Raw genomic sequence first — 26,928 nt, 5'->3', positions numbered from 1 at the left:
GCCAATCACAATGCACTGGATAGCTGGCCAATCAGTGTACAGCTCGCTTTTCAGAATGATGAGCTTTGTAAAAATCGACATGTTTCAGAAAGGCAGGACATAGAGGAGAAATTTTAATGTACAGTATGTGGAAAATGTTTTTTCTTTTTTTTAACCTTAAACTGTAAAATTCAGAAAACACATTTCATCGCACTATATACACAAAATAATGTTCTTTTTAAGCAGTGTCTTTTTTTTAGAAATATTAACACATCCACGTTTTACAGCAGAAAATGCACCTTGTATACAAAATGCATTTGAACCTCAACCAACTTGAATTGTCACATATTTTTTATCGATTTATTTCTTACTTTAGAAAAAAATCAGGAATCCAGAAACACATGGAACACTTTACTTGTTTTACAAGAAAAAACACTTCTGATTTCCCTAATGGGAAATAAACACTTTTAACGCTATTCAGATTGACCTGAGTCAGTTACAGACTGGTTAGCCCTTTCCACCTTTTCCAGTAGGAACTCATATTTGACTCAAGTGAGAGTATTAGATACATTCCTAAACGGACTAGCAAAAATCCTCTCATTAGCAAAACCAATCAATATTCCCCCTCTCTCAGCTCATTTTCTCACGATCTCAAGAAATCCTCTTTCTCCCACATGCTTCAACAGATTAACCCACAATGTCTCTCATCAGGCCTGATCTCTGATCAATGCTGTTCTCACACGAGTGATAGTGAAAGGTTAAAGTAATAGGTTCCAGAGCAGTGAGAAAGAGCTAATGAGAATGCCAGAAGTGTGAAGAGGTGATGACCGTGTTCATTTCACTCAGGGTCTCTGTGGATATTCATCGAAGCTTCAGACTTCAGATTTCCAACTAAAGGATGCAGAACTGCAAATACCATTAGGATCAGAGGCCAAATATTTAAATACAGAGAAACTGTGTAGTATCTGTATCAACATGTAAAAAAAAACATGTAACAAAAAAATGTCTGTTGATCCCTTCCTCTCAGAGAATTTACTAGGCTTGAAGGCTAGCAAATAGCCCCCTATCACATCCAGTAAAATACAGATGACCTTAAGAACTTCAACTTGCAGCAGTCTTTACCCTGTAGAGATGAGAACAAAGTCCCTTCTAGGGTCTCATCCAGTGCTCATGTTTCTATCCCAGCCAAAACATAACCGCATGGGAGCACATGAACCTAAAAACAGATGCTCAACTCTGTCTTTGCTTATTTCCCAGAAAGCTTTACCCACTGGCAGTGAAGATTGCCTTTTTTGGTCAGACAGATTATAACCAACAGACAAAAGGAATACAAATATATAGTGATCACACTAAAAAATAGAAATGGAAGACACAATGTGTAATAAATATTTCTTTATTACTTTACCCATAAATACTGTTAAGGTTTACAGAACACTGCTTTTTATCACTATTACTTTTTCAAGACCAAACCAAATGACTAAATAACACTGGCTCAAATGGAGAAGAATTCACCAAGACATCAACAAGTACTTATCAATTGTTGAGGCCAATACAGTATTTGGTCAATATTTTAATCAGAACAGCATCGAGGTTGCCTTTCAAATTTAGATAAATAATTACAGTATTTTTAATTCTAACATTTTACCCTGTAACCTGTACTTTTATTTATTAGGTTTGGCACCTTTATCAGATAGGGAATGGTTTGGTTTTGCATCAGTAATATCTGTTGGGTGTATCATGGCATGACTGATAGAAGAAACCCTTCAAATACAATTCTATCAGAAGGGGAAAAAAATGTACTCATATGTTTTGGTGTGGGAGAGAACAAAGACAAGCAAAAATCCTCTCATTAGCAAAGTAACAAAGTAGTACAATAAAAAAATATTTATTTTTATTTTTATTAATAGACCAATACCTAACTATCTAAACAATATTAATCAGTCTATTATTCCTCTGACATCAGTCAAAAAATATATATATATATTTATAATTTTATATAATTGTATTTTTTAACCCTTTGCAGAATCTCTGAAAATACGAGTAATTTTCAAAAAATAAGAAAGATCATACTCTATGCATGTTATATTTTATTTAGTACTGTCCTAAGTAATATATTGTACATAAAAGATATTAACATTTAGTCCACAAGACAAAAAAAAATGCTGAAATTATTAAAATAACCCCACTCAGAAGTTTGGGAACCCTTGGTTCTTAATACTGTGTTCTGTTACCTGATGATCTTGACTGTCTTTCTGTTTTGTGATGGTTGTGCATGAGTCCCTTGTTTGTTCTGAACAGTTAAACTGAGCAGCGTTCTTCAGAAAAATCTTTAAGGTCCTGCAGATTCTTCAGTTTTCCAGCATCTTTGCATATTTGAACCCTTTCCAGCAGTGACTGTATGATTTTGAGATACATCTTTTCAGACTGAGGACATTTGAGGGACTCAAACACAACTATTAAAAAAGATTCAAACATTCACTGATGCTCCAGAAGGAAACAAGATGCATTAAGAGCTGGGGGTGAAAACTTTTGAACATGATGAAGATGGCCAAATTTGTCTTATTTTGTTTAAATAAAAAAAAATTCCATTTAGTTCTGCCCTTCGTAAGCAACAGAAGATACTTTTATGTTTCCCGGTACACAAATTAAGTACAATTTACATCTTGTTTCCTTATCTTTTATGTACAATATCTTACTCAGGACAGTACTAAATAAAAAATAACATGCATTTAGTATGATCTCTCTTATTCTTTTTTAAATTACTCATATTTTCACAGATTCTGCAAGGGGTGCCCAAACTTTCATTTTGTAAATGTTCAAAAAATGTAACATTGATAAGGTCAAGGTTATATTTTAAAAGCATTTATCTGGAATACATTTTTCAAGGATTCTCATTTGGATTTATTTCCAAGTCTCCAAAATCACAACAAAAAATGCAAATATCAAATAAAAAAATAGATATATTCTAATCGGAGTACCATTTAAACATTATACTGAAATAATAATATTAATAAAAAACATAATTATTTAATAAATTAGGTAATTCAATAATAATAATAAAGGCACTAACAACACAGCCAAGCAGCAGAACAAAATTTAACACTGTTACCAATTCGACTGTACACCTGTAATCCACTCTAACTGAATACTAAACACATAAAATCATCACAATACTATTCCAGGTCTGTGTACTGCCATATCTAAAGGCACGTGTACATGCACACTGAGCCTTGTGTGAGCTAACTGCTTTAGATGTGTAAGGATCATATGTCATCATTAGCCTAAAACACACAGTAATGCAGTTAGCTAGCAGACTTACACACTCCAGAGAGAGAATCATCACTCTCAATCATCACACACACATCCATTTACTCTCATACTTCTGTTTGTGTGCTGTGAGTTTAAATGGGCTTTAAGTTACTTAGTGCATATGCGCTCAGAACACACACATATGGAAAAGGAATAATATGGGATCTTTGTTCTTGTTCAGTTGTTGTTCTCCATCTTTAGTGTGTAAAATTCACTATGTTCCTTTTCATCTTGCAAACATAAGCATGAACACTAGAAGTAATGAGATTGAGGTTGCATGTGTGTTTTGGGGTCAGAATAAGCAGCTAGGTAAGTATGTGTTTCCTCTCCATTGGTGCTGCCACAGGCACACTGGATTCAGAAGCCATCATCATCATCTACCTCATAGCCATTATCTATGCACAGGAGAGAAATGCAGAAAGGTTAGGACAAAACTTAATGCTCTTTTCTAAACTACATAAACTCAAAACACTACCAACATAGACACAAAGAGCATAAAACGAACTGTTACTGTCAAAAGTACCCAAAGTTTTAAACCAGGAGACTGTGAGGATTATATATGAATATATTCTTAAATATTCATAATGTGGCATTTTTTAATAAACATTTGCTAATGATCTGTTAAGCACATAAAACAGCAAAGGTAATGTTCCTGATTAAAAACAACATTAATATGAAGTGTAAGCGAGAAAATCTAACTTTTTATTTTTTATATATATTTATATTGAGAGACTGGTTCAGAAAATGTTGAAAGCCACTAAAGCAATTTTGTTATTATTAATTAAAACTAAAACAATTTTGTTAATTAGAATTAAGGTGAAATAAATAAATAAAAATTTAATAACTTTTGACAAAAAAAAACACTTGAATGAAAACTAGAAATGTTGTGTAGGCAACTAACTGATATTAAATAAAAATAGAAAGAAAAAAAACGGCACATAACACTACTAACATTAAACTTTACATGTAAACTGACAATATAAAAATAATCAAAACTGAAAAATTTTAATTGCCAATTGAAAATATTAAAATATTAAACTAGTGTATAATAATAAAATAACACTGGTCTAAAAGGAATACATCTTTATACAGTACATTGGAATACATTGTTCCTAAAGTTAAAGGACAGACTTTATTGCATCACTTACCAGTGCCGCCCATTAACTGCATGGCACTGACACAATGTTCGTCCTCCTCATCCTCCTCCTCTTCTTCTTCTACAGTGTCTTCGTACGCCACTGGTCCACGCTCCACAACAGCAGTATTCTGGGTTGGAGCAGCAGGAGTGGCCACTGGGGCCCCAATCCCTTTCTGAAGGTAGAGAAGAAGAGACAGAGTCAACACGAGATTACATTCCCAGCTCATTTTGTGTCCATTATCCAAAGTGATTCCAAGTGAAACAGGATATTTCAGTGAGGGATAAAAATGTAGGGTGGAATTAATTGATTGAATAATGAAAGTGGCTGGCTTTGGAGATTGAAAAAGCCGAAAAGGAAAGTGTTTTTAGAGCCAGAGCAATTATAGAGTAATTTCTTACTGAAGCTTTGTAATTATTGCATAAAGTTATATAATTAAGGTGACTTGACTTGAGAGCAAAATATTTAAGTGATTTAAAAAAAATTACGAATGCGTTTCCTTGTTAGAAAACAAGCATTAATGAATTGTGCACAATGAGATAAAATACATGTATTAATAAAGCCAAGAGTCCATTTGGATTTGGTGACTTCAACTCAGAAAACACCCTTTACTAACTCTGACTGTGTGCTGTTATTATCATGCTGCTAAAAATGAGGATAATGCTTATCATCACAAGTTAGCTTCAGAGTTAACAGATAACCTTATTAGTGAATTTATAAACCGTTCATTTTCCTGAAGGACAAGGGAAATACCATCAATCATAAAGCTTCATTTCCCATTGCCTAGTTACCTGATTATTGACTCTTGGAGGTAGTACTTTTGCTCTGGTTTCAAAAGAGCATTGATTATGTATTCACACAGAAGTTTAAAAGTGGTAGAAGGAAGACCAGAGACCAAGATAAGACAAGACAGAGGAGAAAAGATCAAGGGACTCTGACATACACAAAGATGAAGCATCATGGAAGACACAGCCGGAGGGAGTGACAGAGCCACTGAAGAACTCCAGCTGTCTACAGGCCAGAACACCAGCAAGGCATCAGTGGGAATCAAGAGAAAAGAGCATGTGTCATCAAGGCCTCCTCAGAGTCCAGGAATCAGCTGCCCACTTTTCTGCTGCAGTCCGTGGCGATACATAGCTTACGATATGCTATCTCAAACCGGTGCCTTTGAGTATCAGCTCAGAGTTAGACTGCTGATCTAGAAGCAGCTCGGTGGATCAAAATAATTCTCTTCATTTAGACATGAAAAGGAAAGACCCGTTTCTAGGTCAACTTAATGCAGTTTCCCTGCACCAGAGATAAACTAAGTGAAGCTCTGGGCCAGAGGGCCATTTGAGGGTTAAGGAAAAGTGGTTTAATATATCCAAAGGCCTGCCAAGGATGTACTTGTAGGTGATTTAAATTCAAATTCTTAGGGGGCTGCACACATACAGGGGGCTGTAATATTGGAGACAGAAAGACAGAGATGGTGAAAAAGACATATAGACCAGAACATTAAGAGAAACATGGCTTATTTTTCAAAAGCTGCTCAGGAATTATTATTTTATTTTTTTGAATCTTAATCAAAAGTTGACACAGAAACACAAGGTCAAAATTTAAGTACTATCCAGTCCTTTAAACTCAATATTTACCTCAGCTCTGTTCGTTTCAATTCACTACACTGCTTAAATCACTAACTTGTTATAATGCAAATCTTGACACATTATTTAAATTAATTCCCAAAAATGTAGGTAATTTAAATTCTATCAACCCAGAAAAGCATGAGTGTACGGACCCACAGAGAGACTAAACCACACCGCTTCACAATGAAGTGTCACTCTTTATATTTAGTAAAAATGTATTCACTGAACAAAAATTAATGAATAACAACACCATTTGTGACTCGAGCACATTTTCATAGGAGGAGATAGACATGGACAAGTCCCGTCTTGAATTCCAGTCTACTTCAAATCTTTCACTGTAAAATTCCCAGAGGAATAAACATGGCAGCTCGAGTGACAACAGGAGGGGGAGATCGAGAGACAGACAGAGAAAGAGGGGGCAGGACAAGCACAGAAGAATCCAGAGACAGTTAACATCTCAGTATTTGCAAGTCAACATGCAGTGGCACAGTTCCAATAATGAGTTTACTCATTATTCCAACGAATGTTAAATATGTTAATGACGTATGGATACGATGCACAAAACCCGCAGCATAAATAAACTCTAATCAGAATCGTATGATTCTCCAGATAATACATCTGAATATGCAGAAGAGATTCAGCTCCCATGGGAGCAGTTGTTTTTATATAACCACAAGCCATCCCAAATCTACTCAAACGCACATATTAAACTCAACTCAAACCTCACTCTCACAGACAGACAGACTCCTTCATATTCTCAGTCAGTAAAACATTTGTGATTGACAGTCCTTCACAACACAGTATGTGAGTGTCATATTGATGCTACAGTGCATTCTGGGATGGGAGTGGTGTGGTACTTGGCATGAAAACAAGCAGCCAGAGCCAAAACACAGTGATAAAATTATATTCCTGAGAAACAGTCTGTTCCATATACACACACACACACACATGCACATGTGCGTCAAGGGCTGATAAACGGTTCACACCACTGAGTGGGTCAATTATTCAAACACAACAATAATGATTAGGGGTGGGAATCAGGGACCTGCTGAAGCAACATATTGATATCTGGGTCACAGAAGAGAAATATTGTGATTCTTTGTGGCAGTTATTCAAAACTGTGATATATTGTGATCCACTACTCATTTTTTTTCCCCCATCTGAATTTAGTGTATGTAGGATGTAGTTTGAACAAAAAGATTCAGTGTTTCTTCAATAGTTCCAATTTGGATGATTTGATTTGAGATTTGAGAATATAACTAAAATACTATGAGACAAAATAATATAAAATATCTATTTTATAGAAGAAAAAAATTCCTCTCACCATAAATAATGATGACCTCATTCAAGAGTCTTTGGTTTGTGGTTGTGATGACTCCATTGCTTTCTCACATAACATTATAAATGGAATTATAAAGGAAGATGAAAACTTCCTCTCGTTTTGCAGCCTTGAGAAAAACCCAACTATCTTTGATCTCAGACAGCTTACCTCTAACCTCTTCATCTCTCTGTCTCTCTCTCTCTCTAGAGATACAGGTTTTCTGCACGTAAGCTGATTAAGTAAGAGACTTCAAGCCGACAGCAGAAAGATCCTCTGAGGAAATGAGAGGGAAGCAAGAGAATGGAACAAAATGGGAAGAGATTCTATAACATCTGTCTGAAAGAGCGAGAGGGGGAGACTGTTTAATTACCAGATGTGTGATGGTGTGAGATGGCGATTTCTGGCTCTCCAGGTGTGAATGTCTAACATGGAATGGTCTATGGATACAGAGGAAGTGTTGAAACAACAAAGGAGCCGGGGAACCGCAAAAAAAAAGATTGCAATCTATCGCAGGTTCTTACAAAGCCTTACCTCTAACTCTTTTGAAATCCTTTTCATTTCAGCAAAAATTAACACTGTCTAATACAAACCCTCACACTCTTTGTAGTCTCCATGGTTCTGGATAAATGCTGAGCTGTGGGTATTTGAGAGGACAAGAAAATGACCAGAAAAGGTGGGAGGAGAGCGAGGGAGAGAGGGTTAAAACAGTGGGGGGAATTATACAGGCTATTGCTGGATGACAGAGTGAGAGAATGTGAGAAACTTATTAAATTTAAGGTCAAGAAGCATGGTGGGACGAACAGACCAGCAGATGGGTAGATGATCAGGTAATTGCGGGATGTCAGGAATATGCTACAGAAGAGAGGCTGAGGCATGTCTGTGTGTGTGTGTGTGTGTGTGTGTGTGTGTAACAGTACACAATACCTCAGTGTGTCACAGAGGGTGGGCTGAAAGGTATACAATGGCTTTACTGTCAACAGAACAGCATGCACACACACACACACACTGAACTGCACTAATTTGAGTTTCTGTGATAAATTCAGGTTCAGCTGAAATAGGACTGGGCACCTCTTAAGAGAGTCTAAAAAAAAAAAGGTTTAGGTTTGTGCTATATTGAATAATATCAGTGTATTTTCAGTTACTCTGTTTCTCAATGCAAAAATAAGCAACACTGTGAATCACATTGATTATTTGGCCATTATATTTCCAAATCATTGTGGAGTTCTGTAAATAATTACAATGTCAAATTCAGTGAACTCTAATTTAATGATTAGTTTGTCAAAAATGAAAGCCTCTTATTAAGCAATTTATTAAATGTTTAATATATAATTTGTATATAATTCGCCATGTATTTAATTCGCACACTATTTCCAGAAGTTTTCCAAAACGACATTCAATATTTTTTATACATTACATTGGAATTTTTTTTTTTTTTTTTCAGAATTTTTCGGAACAATGTTAAATATACCTTTTATATGTTAAATATCACCCAGTACCTTAAAACAATGTTCAATTTATTGTGTGGTAAGCCTTTTTTTTTTTTTTTTTTTTTGCTATATTGCCAACAAGAAAGAATGAGTCTATAAGAGAATGAATAAAAGCTGAAAAAAGGAAGGGAGGGTCATCTTTTGAGCTGTAAACAACAAGTCACTAAATAATAGAGACACTCGTTCAGGTAGACTCCATTCAGCAAACAGACTGTAGGCTGTTATAAGAGAGAAAAAAAGAGAAAAACTGGGAAAGAGAGAGTGAAATAGCCATGGTAACCGTCTAATGGCTTTTAGAAAGGATGTTCAGATTGCTCACCTTTCCATTCAGAAAGAAAAAAAAAACACAAAACCTACTTTCAGAATGAATGATTCAACAGACCTATCCTGTTCACTTCAAGAATCCATTCAACAAGAAAAACACTACACACAGATAAACCTGGCCACTCAAAGAGCGAGACTTGAGAGAGGTGCTTATTGTTCCGTGATATTGGCCTCAGTGTGTCAGAGACAAACTGAAGGTGGAGCACATTTTCTGTGCAGGGCCACCAAGAGCCTCTCCTTAAAGAGAGAATATATCCATGACTAATGACAACCTAGAAAAGCCTTCAGCCAAAGACTAATAGCATGAATGGAAATGAGTACACAGTATTACAAAACACATATTTTCCAAAAAGGAGGGTACCAAGGAGTGGGCCGCAGTGGGGCCTCACTTTAAATATGTGCTCTAACATTTAATGTGTTCCATACCAGCATTTAGAGAACAAGTATAGAGCAGTACAGGGTTATTCTGACTGACCATATGCATGGGACTTTCTCTCTCTGAGACACATACACACCCACGGTTAATTTAGCCCAGACTGGGCTATTCTCAACAGACCTGCCCTGTATCTAAGTTCACAAAAGGGTAAAGGACATAAAAAAGAGAGAGAAACAAACAGAAGAACCTTTCACACTTGCAGCCGACACAGAAAGCTCAAGGGATTTTCCATCTGAGGGTCATGAGCGAGGTCCTCATTAGCTTTTCCAAGAAAACTGATCTAACTCTGCATGAAAAAATAAATAAATAAATAAAATTTCATCATACATATGGGAATTGATTGATGTTTTGATGAGGATTTCAATACATCTTCATGACTGCTGCTACGGAAAGTGTTGTGAAGTTTAGAAACAGATGATAATACCATGATACTTGGATATGCACTGTGGTCCTGAACAATTAAACTGTTTATACACCACAGTTTTATCATGGTACTCCAAGGTACAGTACTTCTGGTCTCGCTAGGCCAGACCTTCAGACTGTCAGTGAAAGTCTGGAATCTATGGCAGCTTTCATTGGCCAAGGTCTGCCCATGAGGCCAACTGACCAACATGTTAAACAACCAATCACAGTTCGTTTATACTCACGTTTCGAGGCATGGAAATGTCGCCACAATAACAGACCGGTGTGTAAAACTCTCAGACGTATTTTATAGATTCTATGCTGTGAACTTTAAATATTTCACATACTTTTGGAGATCAAGTGTTTAGATGATCCTGATAAGCGCTCATCATCTCACTTGTAAACACATCGGCCTTCTTCTTTCATGAGGGGGTTTGGCACCACAGTATCTTTGTTTTTTTAGGCAGAACATTAAAAAATACAGAGTCTTCTGTGGGAGGGGCAACATAGGTTGACAAAAAAGTTATAGAAACCAAATCAAACAACAAAATATATAGTCACTCACTGCAGTTGAGGCTGGTTAGGAAAAAAAACTTTTTTTCACATCATTCTTGGAAAGCATGTGGGGTTAGACTGTAATGGTGGGATTTTTCTAGGAAAGACTGCAAGTTATAAAGGATTTTTAGAACAGAATGTAATTAAAGGTGTGTGTGGGGGAAAAAATCCAAAAAAGCAGGGAGTGAGAGAAAAACAGAAATAAATCAAGACAGAAAAAACCTTTCTCCTACAGTTCCATACCTCTTGCCAAAGCTGCTGATAGTTTTGCCAATCTTGGGTGAAGTCAGTTGGGGTTTCCGTTGGCATGCCGCGGGGGTTCTTTTGGCTCTGGTGGAAGCTTCTTCAGTCTGGCGAGTGGGACTTTTTAGGCTGGATTTTTTCAAGTTTTTCAGAACATCATAGTTTATTTTAGTGGAGATGTGTTTCTGCTCCAACATCTTTTCAATGGCTTCGTCTGCAGTGCTGGCATTGATGGGCTCACGCCTCCGTGCATTCTTTTTAGGCTTTAAGATATAAGAAAGTAAACGTATACATTTGTAACCTTACCACTGCACCTGCATTTATGAAGTGCCTTGTTACCTTCTGCTCTTTACATGTACCCTCCTCCTTTTCCTTTGCTATTCTTTCCTCCTTTTCTGAAGGAAAAAAACATTTAGCTTTAACAAAAGTGTTCCAAACTTGACTTGATGAACCTGTCCAGGGTAAAATGAAGAAATGAGTCATTTCAATCTCTTCCACCTTTCTTTTCTTTGAGGTAGTCTGCATTTTGAAGCATCCACAGTTCAGTCTTCACCTTAATTTCCTTCTCATTAAGGATATACTAAGATAAAAAGAGAAACACAATATATAATCCCTCACGTCATGAAAGAGCTGAAGAGACAGTAAACTGCAACATATCTCATTCCACTCTATTCTTAATCAATCCCATTATTCATTATCATTATTCAACTTTAAAGAACCACAATGATGCTCATTCTCTCAGTGGACAAGACTTCAAACATGAGTCCATGTAACTCTCTTGTTTTCAAAGCAAATTATCATGTCATTACTATAATGAGGTCAAAACTCACCCGATCGATCTCATCCTCGTCGATACTGCTCAGGTCTAACTCACCGTTTTCTGCCTCCACATCTGATGGAGAAAAACAAAATCTGCTCCTAAATATCTTAGATTTTATTCGTAGACATGCAAATATTACAAGACTGAATAAATTGTACAGATACTTCCCTGTTTAATTATCATATAATCATATTATAATTGATTTTCAGAATCACAAAACAAAATAAAGCACTTAAAATAAAAGTGCTCAAAAAATTCAGTAAAATTATATTAAACAAAAAATTTGTGTTGTGAATCTTATTCGCTGCCTTGGCGAAAGAAAAAGAGCCTTGCATGATGCTTTCTCCATATAATTAAAGTGTATTCAAAGTTTCACTTTCCAAAGGAGAAACACGTGCTGATTATGTGTAATGAAATATTTATATTTATGCTGCCATTCAAAAACCATTTCTATGAGCTAGTTGATTCATTTAGGTTAGTGGATTTATACAGAAAATCCCACTGCAGTCTAAACTAAAAACCATCACATAAAATGTCCTTCAGTAAAATCACATGGCAAAATAAACTTGAATACGTGTGTGTGTTTCTCTGTGGTTCTGCCCTGTAGCAAATGTTACTGGAGAGTCCACTGGGGATGCTGGGATCATTATAACAGTGGTTCTACAGTAGCAACTTTCAGGATTATTCTCCCACTGCCTTTCATCTTTTCCCTCTTACTAGGTCCAGTTCCTCCCTTCCCCCAACTTTACTCTTTCTTTCTGCCTGGAGATTGTTGGCAACGCTTCAGAAGTTTGTTTTATAGAGCATCCCTTTATCATGTGTTGTATTGGGAAAGGGGTAACGGGGAAAAAGTACAGAATTTCTGTTTTTCTCGCTTTTGAACTGGGGGCCCTCAATGACAGCAGATCCCATTAGTCAAGAAACCTGACCTCCTCTCGTTGATCAAATCTGAAAATGCAGAGACACAACACATTTAAAACCAAAACACACAGAGTTTTCCAGTACCACACATTAAAACACACTGTGCCACGAGTCACATGTGTGTGATTTGGTGAGAGCGTGAATAGCAGATTAGTTACAACGGGCAAAATAAAACCACACCAGTGGAAGACCACCATGTGCAGTTGTATTCAGAAAAAGAGTAGCTGAATAAAGAGACGCAAAACTGTAATAAAACCAACAGTGCAGTCTCTGTCTTTCCCATTAGGCCTAACATTCTGTTCATGTTCAAATGTTGTAGTTTTTGTAACTTTCTGTTTTCATTTACTTAGGACATTGCCAGCAAAGGCATTAACTAAAAATAGCATTTTTGTGTTCGCATGCACAGCCACACTACCTGAAGACGTATGCATATGCATGAGTGTTCAACAGCATGCTGCATGTCAGTCAGACAGCACTTAGGGACCTTATACTGTTAAATATACCTGTAGAAAAACTGGTAGTGTTACTTTTTGTTCAGTATCCAATTGGTAATGAGTACTGCCACTCAAAGGGCAAGTTTTTTTTTAGCTTGCAATTACAATTAATGTGGACTGATTCAAAATTCAAAGTTCAATAAGGATGCAAAAACACCAAAAATGTATTCTATACAACTCACGCACTATATTTCAAGTCTTTCAATTGAGACTGTCTTAATTACTGTAAATCATATCTGAAATTATCAAGTTTTTTTCAGCAACTGTTCACTGTAAAAAAAAAGGCATGAATCTTCAAAATGTAAAATTTTGAGTTGCACAGAAAAAACTGAATTCACACCATGAGTTAATTATCATTTTTATTTCAGAGTGAACTGTCCCTTTAACCTCACCTGAAAATCACAGAGGCAAAAAAAAAAAAACCTGAGAAGTAAAAAATGTGCCAAGTTCAACAAAATTACAGAGAGGAACAACAGATGACAGACTCCATCGAACACTAATCATTCTCCCTCTTCATCTATTCCCCTGTTCTTCAAATCTAACTTCTCCGTCCTGAGGCTAAATTTCTGAATGATGTTGTCCGCCTAGACATTAGCGTTTCCGCGTGCGTTCAGAAAGAGTTCAAAGGCCCCCTCATCTCCATAGGTTTCAATGACATCAACACCTGTTCAGCGTCAAGCCTTTTGTCTTACTAAAGACGCACTGATATTTCCAGATATCACTAGATGGACACCTCTTTCTTTCTCTCCCTGGACAATTCAGCACATGCAGAAACTCACAAAACGTAATCATCTGATAATGTCACTCAAACTGACCGGCAGGTCAAAGGAACAAGCATTAAATCCCAGGGAAAGGAAAAGACATACAATAGAGATGCAATGATAAGGAAAGAGAGGCGGAGAGGGCAGACAGGCCCATTAAAAACTGACCCCTTCTTACCCCCGTGACTTCCCCAGGGAAACCCCAGCCCACTCACACACCTGCTACAACTGTCTATATATCGGCCAGAGGCTGGAAAGAGAGAATGAGAGAGAAAATGTCAAGAGAAAATATGTGCAAGGTTTTTTTTTTGTTTTTTTTTCACACTCTGCTGTATATAAACAGAGCAAAAATGGGGGAGGGTTAGACAATTTTCATACAGTAAAAAAAATTATAATTTAAAAGCAACAGCAGGAAGGAAAAGAGATAAAAAGATCTGAACAGGCTTTATTCATGAGATTTCCCATTCTCACAAGTTTAGTTGCCCATCAGGTGTTAAATCTAGACAGAAAAACAGCCTCACGGGGGTCCGCACACAGGTTTTTCTGTCAGTGTATGTTAACGGAACAGTGAACTTGTCTATCACATAGATCGTGCCTCCCACAGTCAATTGTTTCTTTCCTCTCCACACGTCTGTCAGTCAGTCACACATTTATGATGTCATATTTCACACAGATAGCAGCGCCTCGTCAGATGACATCACATCACTGTCAGTGCTTCACAGTGCATTTCATTAGGAGAAAACAAAGCAATAAATGAGTGACGAGGATTAAAATGATGAGGAGAATAAATCATACAGCAGGAATAATGAAGAAACATAAACAAATGTAAACATTATAAATCATAAATGTGTCATGTTGAAAACTTCACTAAAACTATAGTATTTATGACTATATGCACAGTACCACTCACAAAATATTTCTTATTAATATCAATGTTCAACAGATGTCCTGCTTAACATTTTTGTGCAAACCATTTACATAATACAAAATACATTTCGATATGATATTTTCGATACGATATCATTAAAAGGAAGAAAAAGACCTCACCCTGACCTAGAAGTAATGCAAAGATCCACAAATGGACACAGCACCTCAAAACTATGTGATCTGTGACATTATACTAAACACTGTGTTTATGAACATAGTTATAAAGAGTAACAAAGGCACATCTGTGTGCTTTATAAAGGCCTTATGAATGTAAATTACCATCACTTTTGGCCCATCTGTCCTTTACAAACCCCACACAGCTGTCCATAGGATGTGTTCAAAGCAAGCGAGAAGAATAAATGTCACTCACACACTTAGGCTGTCTTTCATTCTCCTTTGAAAGGCACCTCTCCCTCTCCTCCTCTCATCTATTTATCTCCTCCCACTTTATCCCTCTTTCCTAGTGTAAATGAACAAGTCTTTTCTCTCATCCTGCTCTGAAGATCCAAAGAGATTCTGACAGATGAGAAGATAAGGGCGCGATCCATCCACTTTTTTATGTTACAGGCAAACAGTGAACAGAAACATTATGCAAAGGGAATAAAAATTAGATAGAAATAAATTTGCCTGACTGCCTGATCAATAAAAAAAAAAAATTCTGGCATCCCCTACTGTGTGGTCACCCAGGGGGAGAACAGTGAGTGACCATCTGGAGACTCACTGCGGCATTGTTAAGACCACAGGACCTCCACCCCCTCAGAGAATGACACGGCATTACACAGCAGCACCAGATTTCTCTCTCTCAAAAAAAAAAAAAACAGACAGACAGGATGAGAATAGGATTGAGACCTTCAAACACCAGTATACAACTTGATCTCTCCCTCACACAATTTCAGTTGAGTATCCTTTATTGGCATGGCAAAAACTGTGTGTTTATATTGACAACATATTTCAAGCATAGCAAAACTGTGAGAAATTAAAGTATTCAACATAATTTTATAGTATATGTTGAAAATAAATTATAATACATTTGACACTCCTTTGTCATGCTAACTTGCTAAAGCTAACAGCACCACCAAATGACAAACGCATTGATATGCAGTGTAAAGGGAAGTATGAATGTTAGGTAAAAAATGTTAGCCTGAATGCACTGTATGTAGCTTTGGATAAAAATGTCTGCTAAATGCATAAATTTATTTAAATTTTATTTATTTAAAGTACAGGTAATCATTTAAAACACAGCTTATGAGGAAATAAATTAGTGTAAGTAATGTAGACAGTGGGAATTGATTAATTAAAATAAAATGTAATAATTTAAATATGTAATATTAAACTGCCTTAAATACGGCATTTTTAATATAGCCTATCATGCATTGTGTTATGTGGCTGTACGTGAATGTAAAAAATCGGAAAAGTTGTTAAGCCAAAAGTGCACGATAAATGTAGTTATGTTCTCCCCCCCCCCCCCCCCCCAAAAAAAAGTTTGACTTAATGGCCTAAATGAGTCATCAGTAATTCTAATCCCTCTTCCGTGACGGCTACACGTCATAGACTAATACATTTGCATATTGTCTGTCTTTGTTCTATGCTGGCCAGCTGCAAACAACATATTCAACACTGTGTCCTACCCTGTGAAAGTAAATTTCGAAAGATAGGGTGCAAAGTATCGAATTCAACACAGGATTCACAAAACACTTGGCTTAGTACCCAATTAATTTGGACCAGCTCGCTCCACTGAATCACAACCTGTAAGAATGATAAACAACAGATGTTTATACTTTTTATTGAGCTTTCAAAATCCAGAACTGGCAATGGGCATATTGTTTCCGACACACGCTGTACATGGTAGACCATCTGACCAATCAGAACACAGTTCCATAGCTCACGGAAAGGAGGGGTGTAGAGAGACTGAATCTTATGCTGCGTTCTAGTTAGGTTTTTGAGCCCGTAAATCACGACTTCAAACTTGGGTTAGCTGGAATGCAGCATTAGAACTGCTGGTAATGAATTGTTTGAGAATCGTTGGAAAATGAGTTGGTAATTAAATGCATATTTAAAAAAAAAACTAAAGCATTTATTTTACCTTAAATGCACGGAAACCTACAATATGGTAGTAGAAGACTCCCAAAGCAATATCAGTAACGTTAAAAATGGCATAATAGGGCCACTTTAATTAAACTAGTTACTGTGATATTTCACCCAAAAAATGTTATTCTGTGATCATTTATTTACCTCATGTCAGTACAAACCTGTATGACTGACTTTCTTGTGTAGAAATGTCTTAGATTTTCATCTACACAATGGAAATCAATGGACACCAAAAGTATTTCGTTTTCAACACATAGACATATCTTATTTTGTGTGGTGGAGAATTCCAGTTTGGAACAATATTAGTAAATGAAGACAATTTTTATTTTTGTGTGAACTATCCTTTTAAGGTAAAGTTCCCTCTCTCTCTCTCTCTCTCTCTCTGATGCAACATATACTTTCACATCACACAAATATTTTTACATTTTTAAATAAGAACATCCAGATTCCTCGAAGATCTGCAGCAATATGTAATTTATTTTCCTCAGTGTTCTCATTTCATCTCAGTGATTTTATATGGGCACTGACAGGCTACAGTGTTCAAGCGGGTCTCACGGGCAATCAACTCGCACACAGATACCCGTAGTGGGTGGATGAAAGACAGTGTACTAATGACAAGGTGCTGTGTTCAATTAGTGCTTCAAGGAGTCGAAGGGGCCTTCCTCTTCTTCCGCCCCATACAAATCATCCACAATTACCACAACCAATCAAAAACATGACAACGTGCTCGCACAGCCAATCACACAATCTAACAACCTGCCAGCACTCTATCCTCAGGAGTTTACCAGCTGCAGCTCTTCTGCCTGCAATTATTAAAAAAAATATTATCTCACTCAAATTCTCTTATATAGTGTAAACACAACAACCACAAAAGTTAATGTAACAAACTATTTCAGATAACTAAGCAATTTCCTGAGTTGTGTTATTCTGAGGCTGGAAAACTCTCGTTATATTGTAGGTGTGGAATAGATTGAATTTTTTTTTAAAGAAGTCACTCCAGTTTCACTCCTCTTCCTCTATTTATGTCATAACAGTAAAATTGTATGAATCTAGAATCTAAGTTAATTAAAAATGGATTCATGTGAATGTCTAGAAAAGGAATCATATCATATATTTATGTCATAACAGCACAACTGTATGAAGGAGCGGTGAATCTAGAGTGAAAATGGATTAATGTGAATGTTTAGAAGAGAAGTCACTCCAGTTTCACTCCTCTTCTTCTATTTATGGCATGACAGCACAAGCGTGTGAAAGAATTCAAATGTGATTACAGTGCCATTCTTCATCTACTCATGTTGTAATAGCACAAATGTATGACTGAACAATGAGTATGAAATGGAGTGGCTCACTCCAGTTCCACTCCTCTTCTTTAACACATTACTAAACAGAAAGAATGTGTGAAGAGCAAATTTAGAATTAACATAGATGGAAAGAAAGTGGATTAAATGAAAGATGCTTCATGTTAATGTTTGACCAAGGTCATTCCAGTGCCATTACTTATCCTCTGCTTGTACCTTGTCAATGTTTTGACAGCAAAAAAATAAGTTATAATAAAAAGTGACTGTGGAATTAAAGTGCATTGAGTGACTGTGGAATTAAAGTGCATTTATGAAGTGTGGAAATAAAAATCATGCTCCTACCATTTTCCTTTTCCATTTTGGTGATGGACTCTGGCAGGCCCAAACTGGCTGCAGTGGGCAGTGCTCCAAGTAATAATGCTAACGAGGGCCGTTTGGTTGGAGAGACTTTCTCTCCATTTCTCTCCTGCTCATTGTTCCCTCCATCCTCTCCACATATAGTACTGCACAGGTAAGTCATTCTCTCCTTCCTCATCACCAGCAAGGATGCTGGATGACGCCAAGGAAATCACATCATCTGGAAAAAGGAAATATGCACACATCACAAATTAATCATTGCAGGAGCATCAAATAAAAGAGAATAATGAAAGAAAGAAATTTCTGCATCAATGCAAATAAAGTGCATTTATTTTTGTAATTAAATTATTTTGCTAATTAAAACATGAAGCTAGATGCATTCACCCTTTGATTCTGAACCTCGCTATGATCCAGCTAATATGGGGAGAAAGTAATTATACAAACACACACAGCTGACCTCAGTAACACACATGCATGCACACACAATACCGTAAAGTAAACACACGTGCATGACACGAGACCCTCAGACACGCACACAAACACTCCCACGCTCACGGTCTTAATTAACTCCCTCCTGTAATCACCACATTAGAGAGAGAGAGATAACATGCATGAGGAAGCACTGGATCTCTGATTGTGGCTGCTGCTGAACAAGGAGCTAATTGGACAGAAACACAAACAGAATTTCTGCTACACTCCATTTCCTAAAAAAAAACATTGTGAGAGCAGCAGTTCTCACTAAGCAAAGAGCAATTCTAACAACTATAAAATAATTTGTTTTAAAGCCTGTGTGCCTGCAGTTAGTAATTGGCTAAATAAATACATCCCAAAGAATCTTTATATAAGGACTTTCCACTCAACACTCTTTGCAAATGATTTTTTTCCCCACTTGTAATTTTTCTAACTATGCCCTTCCATCTGAGAACATGCACTATACAATCTTCAAAAATATTATTACAAATATTAAGCAGCACAACAACTTTCAACTGTGAAGAAAATAAAAAATGTAATCACCAAACAAGCATATTAGAATGATTTTTGAACAATCCTGTGAAACTGAAGACTGGAAAATGGCTGCTGAAAATTCGGTTTATTATTTTTTTCCCTTTAGCTTTATTTTTATATTGTATTTTACAATATTACTGTTTTTACTTTAAATACCTGTAAAAATATTTCTAGGTATCTTCAATATCATCAACTTTCTGATGATAACTTTTCTTTCAACTTTTTCAACAATCAGAAAGACAAAAATGATGGATACATATTGCACATACTGTAATGGCGATCGTACCACAAAAAAAACATTTGAGGGAATTTGAAGTCGTCTCCAACGCGTAATGGTGCAAGAAATCAGGTCTCCCATGGCACTCGATTAACACTTTATTCAATGAAGAATATAATTACTTACAAACACTGCTGCTTGCATTACTGATGTCAATTGAGCTCATCCATATACAACATTAAACATAGTGCCAATAGCTGAACATGATCCTACCACCTGCATGCATGCACGGTTGAAAAACTATCTGGCTTCTCCTGATCCTCCTCCTGGCTCACCTGTGTCTTAATCATATAGCCTCCACAACTAGCATAATGCCATGCCTATGCCCCCTAGTGTGCAGGTGGAAGAACGTCACCCCCATGCAACTTACCACCAACAAAAAACATAACACATCAGAATTGGCTACAACACACCGGCCCCTGATTGTTACTCTATAATAATGTAACAATTAAACACCATACAAACAATGGAGCCAATAAAATATCCATCATGCACATATGGGCTTTTAGTTCATAATGTCCATGTATACATCAATCTTTATCCCGCTTCTTGCAGAAGACAAATCTTTGTGACTGGTCTCTCCAGAATGTTACATTTGGTCTGAACTTTAACAGACCGCACAAGTCCCCGTGGGTCAGGAAAGGTCTGCAGTACTTTCCCTAACATCCAGGATCCACGAGGGGCAGTAGAGTCTGCCACAATGACTATGTCTCCAATGATGAAGCTTCTCTTGTCCTTAGACCACCGTTGTCGTTCCTGTAACAGAGGTAAGTACTCCCGGATCCATCTGTGCCAGAAGAGATCCGATAAGAACTGAACTTGCCTCCAACGTCGTTTTGTGAATAAATCACTCTTCTCAAAAAGCCCAGGTGGGAGTGCTGGTTTGCCTTTCAACAAGAGGATGTGATTTGGGGTCAAGGGTTCCAGATCATTAGGATCATTTGACAATTTAGTGATTGGACGGTCATTCAATATGGCTTCCACCTCACATAAAAGAGTCTGTAATCCCTCATCATCCATACTTTGCTGATGAAGGACTGAGTTCAGCACCTGTCTGACCATACGAATGATTCGTTCCCATGTTCCACCATGATGTGATGCAGTAGGAGTGTTGAAGCTCCATTTCACTCCTGACTGAAGTAATGCCTTTTGAATTTTTTGATGATTAAGAGCAGACAGAGCCTCTCTTAGCTCACGTTCTGTACCAACAAAATTAGTTCCATTATCTGATCTGATGTGCGATACCTGGCCTCTTCTAGATATGAATCTGCGCAGTGCATTGATACAAGAACTGGTATCCAATGAATATGCCATTTCCAAATGCACTGCCCTACTGGCCATGCAGGTAAAGATAACACCATAGCGCTTTATAAAGCTGCGGCCTCTCTTCACTTCAAAAGGCCCGAAGTAGTCAACACCCACACTTGTGAATGGTGGGAGGTCAGGTTGAATTCTGTCTTTTGGCAAATCTGCCATCTTTTGTTCACCCAGCCTCCCTCTAAAGCGTCTACAAATGACGCAAGATGAAATAATCTTTCTAGCAGCAGCATTTGCACTGGTAATCCAATACCGCTGACGAAGTCGAGAAAGCAGGTGATTTCTTCCACAATGTCCTAACTGCTCATGAATGTGGCGAAGAATGAGAGTGGAGATATGTTGGTCTTTAGCTAAAATTACTGGATGTTTCATGCCCTCAGGCATTGCTGCTCTACTGAGCCTTCCACCCACTCTCAAGAGCCCCTTTTCTAATACTGGATCAAGTTTGTAAATATGACTGCTTTTCTTCACTCCAGATGTTCCCTCTTTCAAAACAGTTATTTCCTCATTGAACCGGTCTAATTGACAGTATCGAATGATGGCATTTTCAGAGGTTTCAAGATTTTCAGGGGACATGATTTGACCAGTCAGTGTGGTTCTGAATATTTGCATCTCCTTTTCCACTTTGTTCTTTTGTTGAATTATATCAAGTCCACTGCTGGACACAGAAGCTTGTATTTCTCTTCTCTTCTGACTTAACAGCAGCAACATCTTTCTCACCTGTAGAAAACAAGCAGCTGAAATCTTTAGCCTTTTCCATGAAGAGAAATAATTTATCAACTGATTTGTTGAATTCTGTGCATCTGTGTTGACAGTGTTTGTTACATTTAGGACATCTTTAATGACTACAGCATTAACTGTAGCCTCTCTTTTGACCTCTGGGTCATCACTGCTGACAGAGACAGAATCCACAATGTTAACAGGCCATTCCCTTTCATTCTTTAGAAGAAAATCTGGGCCATGGATCCATCTGCTGCCTGTGAGCAGGTACTCAATTTTTACCCCACGTGAAGCCTCATCAGCAGGATTCTGCTTTGTATCAACATACCTCCACTGTGAAACAGCAGTGGTTTCTCTTATTGTTGAGATCCTATTGGCCACAAAGGTATGAAAACGCTTTGTTTCATTCCTAATGTACTTTAGTACAGTTGTGCTGTCGCTCCAAAAAGTAGAATTCTCCAACTCCAGCTGCAATTCTGTTTTCAACATCCTATCAATTCGAACTGCAAGCACAGCAGCAGTTAGTTCCATCCTTGGGATTGTCACTTTCTTTAATGGAGCAACTCTTGCTTTTCCTAGAATAAAGGCAAGATGAATTTTCTTCTTGTCATTCTGCATCCTCAGGTATGATACTGTACCATATCCGTCCTCGCTGGCATCAGAGAAGTGATGTAATTGGGCACTGGTAAGCGGTCCAAAATCTTTTGGCTTAATGCATCTTGGTATGCTAAATGTACTAAGCTTTCTTAAATCTTCTAGCCACCCTACCCACTGTAGTTGGCAGTTTGGGGAAATGTGATCATCCCAACCACAGTTCAACCTACAGAGATTTTGCAGCATCAACTTGGCAGGTAAAGCAAAGGGTGCTAAAAATCCAATGGGATCGTACACGGAGCTTATTACAGACAAGATACCTCGTCTTGTCAGTGGTCTTTCCTGGACTGCCATTTTGAACCTAAAGGTGTCAGTTTCTGCACACCATTGCAGTCCAAGTGTTCTCTCGACAGGGAGATTATCTCTGTCGAGATTCAATTGTTTCACTTCTTTAGCTCTTTTTTCCACATCAATAGATTCCAACACTGACCTGCTGTTGCTAATCCATTTCACCAGCCGAAACCCCCCTGACTGGCATACAGTTGTCAGATCTCTTACCAGGGCTATGGCCTCTGCTTCTGAAGGTAGGGACTTCAAGCAGTCATCCACATAGAAATTGTGCTTGATCGTGTCCGTCACGTGTACTGGAAACTTTGCCCTGTTGTCCTCAGCGGTTTTTCTTAGGGCAAAACTGGCACAGCTGGGTGATGATATTGCACCGAACAGATGAACAATCATTCTATATTCAGTAAGATGTTGTGTTAATTCGCCAGTTGGCCACCACAGGAAGCGAAGAAAATCAACATCCTGTTTTGTCACTTTAACTTGATGATACATCGCCTGTATATCAGCCATCACTGCTACAACTTCTTGACGAAACCTAATCAGAACTCCAAGCAATGAATTTGTCAAATCAGGTCCCTGAAGTAGCTGACTGTTGAGCGACATCCCCTTAAAGCTTGCACCACAGTCAAATACTACCCGCAACGTTCCCTTTTTTGCATGGTACACGCCATGATGCGGGACGTACCAGACTTTTCCTTCTTTTCCTTTCCTTTGATTTTCTGGCACCTTTTCTGCATATCCTTTATTTATGACATCACTCACAAAGTGAGTATATTCTTCTTTAAAGGTAGCATTTTTCATTAATTTCCTTTTCAAACAGAGGGCCCTTTGTTCAGCAACATGACGGTTGTTGGGCATGATAACATTTTCCTCCCTGAAAGGTAATCTCATGCAGTAATGACCATTACAGAGTTCAACTGAACTGTTCATGATCTCCATAAACTTGACATCTTCTCTAGACATTTCTGGCTTTTCCTCTGTTAATTTCTCATTAAAGTCATGGTTATATTGCTTCACCAACAGTTCCTCTATGTTAGCAATAGATATTCGATTGACTGTACTGGTAGGGTAGCTACTTCCAGTCTCATTGCCTCCTCTTAGTGGTCCATTAATAACCCATCCCAATAGGGTTCTGACAGCATAAGGTCCTCCATCCTTGCTGTTTACCACTTGCCATGGTTCCATTACTTTTGAAACGTTGGTTCCAATCAATTTTTCCTCCCTGAAAGCTTTAACAGTGAGTTTAACTGGTCTTTTACCAAGTTCATTCTCCGTTTCACCTTGATTGACAGGTGCATTCAAGTCCACGTTACTCATTATGATGATTAGACAAGCTGCCAAAGACTTTATTTTAGAATTGAGACAGAATTTACCTATATCCTGATTGTGAGAAGTCCACTCTCTTCCACACAACTTATAACAATTCCAAAACAATCCTACCGTTATTCTCCAGCGTTGCTTTTAGCCACTTTCATTTATCAGCGTCCAATTTCACCTGTCGGTGTTCAATCATTAGAATCAGCTGGAGTGCTGTGCTTCTGCCCTCCAACATCCGCGCTATCCGTCCATTGAAGCGAAGTTTTTCAACTTAATGTAATGGCGATCGTACCACAAAAAAAACATTTGAGGGAATTTGAAGTCGTCTCCAACGCGTAATGGTGCAAGAAATCAGGTCTCCCATGGCACTCGATTAACACTTTATTCAATGAAGAATATAATTACTTACAAACACTGCTGCTTGCATTACTGATGTCAATTGAGCTCATCCATATACAACATTAAACATAGTGCCAATAGCTGAACATGATCCTACCACCTGCATGCATGCACGGTTGAAAAACTATCTGGCTTCTCCTGATCCTCCTCCTGGCTCACCTGTGTCTTAATCATATAGCCTCCACAACTAGCATAATGCCATGCCTATGCCCCCTAGTGTGCAGGTGGAAGAACGTCACCCCCATGCAACTTACCACCAACAAAAAACATAACACATCAGAATTGGCTACAACACATACAGTATCACACATATTGCAAAACTGGCTGATTTAAATGTTAAACTATCTAAATTAAAGTGCCATGTAATGCGTTACCTGTTTTAGCTTTTTCTTCTTGAGTCCAGCTGTGTAAGAGGGCGGGTCACACTCCGGCTCCAGATCCACCCGCATGAACTCTTCAATAGTCAGCTCACTGGTAGGCGTGTCTTCAAATTCATTCAGTCTGTCAATCAAACACACCAGGGTTCAAGCTAGTCAAATGAACAGCAAAATGGACCCTAAATACAAAGCCTCAGAAACACAATAAACAGAAAAGCCAAATATGCAACACCAAAATACAGAAATGGCATCAATTGTATAAAATGAAAGATATTGCTAAAGATTATAATACTGGTCATACTGTGATAATTATTTTAAAACAAAACACACCTTTTTCTTAATGTGGGTTGACAGACTTTCACCACACTGATAACTTCCTTAATTTTGTGATGGAACGTGTGCATCCGGGCAGCTACCTAGAGCGCTACAGGGAAAACAAACACACAACTGTAGGTACAACATATACACATTCAGCCAATAGCAAGAAAAAAAGAGAGAGAATGGAAGAAGGAGAGAGGACACACAGTCAAATATGAAACTTTAATAGGGCTTCAGAAAAGTGTGTCTGCTGAACCTGCCCCCTACTGACTCATCTCAGGCAGAACAAACAGACATTAAATGCACCTGCAATACTGCAGAACCCCTGATGCCTGTTTCACTCCGATTCAATAAAGAAACACAAAGAGCTAGATGCACTTCTGAACTACCTGGCAAACTGAAGAATGTCAAACACCACAAAGCATGCAAGCATGTAAAAGATACTGAAGAATTTCAAAGAAATTTGCCTGCCCACAATGGCTTAATCTGACATAGGGTAAGGTGTGCCACTTCGTATTTAGGTTGTCCTGTAAGTAAGAAGAAATGAGATTCAAAAAAATAATGCAAGGTTAACCTCTCAAAAAAAGGGAAAGTGAAACACTATTTACATTTCAAATACAATTATGGACAGAAATGAGAACAAACAATTTTCAAATTTAAATAAACACGGATCATGTGACACTGAAGACTGAAACACTGGCTTGCTGAAAATTCTGTTTTTCCATCACTCTTTTATCTGTATTTTGGATCAAATAAATGCAGCTATGGTGAAAAAAAAAAAGCTGATTCCTCCTCTGTTGTTAAACCTGGATATCAAACCAATCTGTGTTCTGGCAACTACAAGAGCACTATTCAACAAGCTTGAGGCCTTCATCACACTCAGCGGCTCTCCCTGCCTCACAGTTTGTCTTCATTCTGTGTCTCTCTCACATTCTTTCATTCTCTCTATTGGCCTGCCTTTCTTTCTCAAGTCTCTGATCTCTCACTGCAAAACAAACTCTTTTAGGCGCATGCTTCCTCTTTTCTCAGCACTGCTTCTAAAAGATTAATGGGAGATTAATTATTCAGGTTATGCAGTGGAGGGGGGGGGGACTCACGCTGAAAGTCAGGAGGAGTCGGTTATTTTAAAAACTTAATTACTGGAACTCAGTCTTATTAGATTGTGTCAAGTTTACACAAGTTTACACTGAAATTATATATATATATATATATATATATATATATATATATATATATATATATATATATATATATATATATATATATATTGAAAATGCATTATAAATGAACTGCACTGGATCTCTGAGGCAATTTGCAGTGCCAAGAAAGGCCTTAGTGAGTGAGAAAACTAACACTTTCAGGAATCGTTCTCTTTCTTCAAGACTGATTGGTGATTTGGGAACCACTTCAAATGCATTAGCTGATCTAGTTACATATTATAGCATACTGTATCTTTAAAAGTTTCCTGACACAAAACTTTCAATTCTGGAATGGATTTCTGGAGCGTACATTCCAACTGTGGATGATTCAGCGATGGTGTATGTGCTTTTGCGCATGTAACAAAGCAACCCTTCACTAGCTCACATCATTAAAGAGGTCGCACAGTTAGGGGAGGGTTGCCATGGTTACCTGCTCCGCAGAGGCCTGAAGGTCTTCGTCCCGTGTGCATCCACTCTCTCTTCATCCTCTGCAGGAGACGCAGTGCCATCATCAAAACCTCATGGCTCTTCTTTCCAAATTCCAGCATTTGTGCAAAGCGCGGGTCATAAAGACACAGAT

General features: G+C 37.7%; 1 pseudogene; it reads right to left on the bottom strand.

Annotated features, from left to right (window-relative positions):
- Positions 1 to 2,731: 2,731 nt before the first annotated feature.
- LOC113113239 (transcription factor IIIB 90 kDa subunit-like) lies at positions 2,732 to 26,928 on the bottom strand (annotated as a pseudogene).

This window comes from Carassius auratus, chromosome 13, assembly GCF_003368295.1.
Source record: "Carassius auratus strain Wakin chromosome 13, ASM336829v1, whole genome shotgun sequence".
In the NCBI taxonomy this organism is placed as follows: domain Eukaryota; kingdom Metazoa; phylum Chordata; class Actinopteri; order Cypriniformes; family Cyprinidae; genus Carassius; species Carassius auratus.
This window is presented reverse-complemented; position numbering and strand designations above follow the sequence as displayed.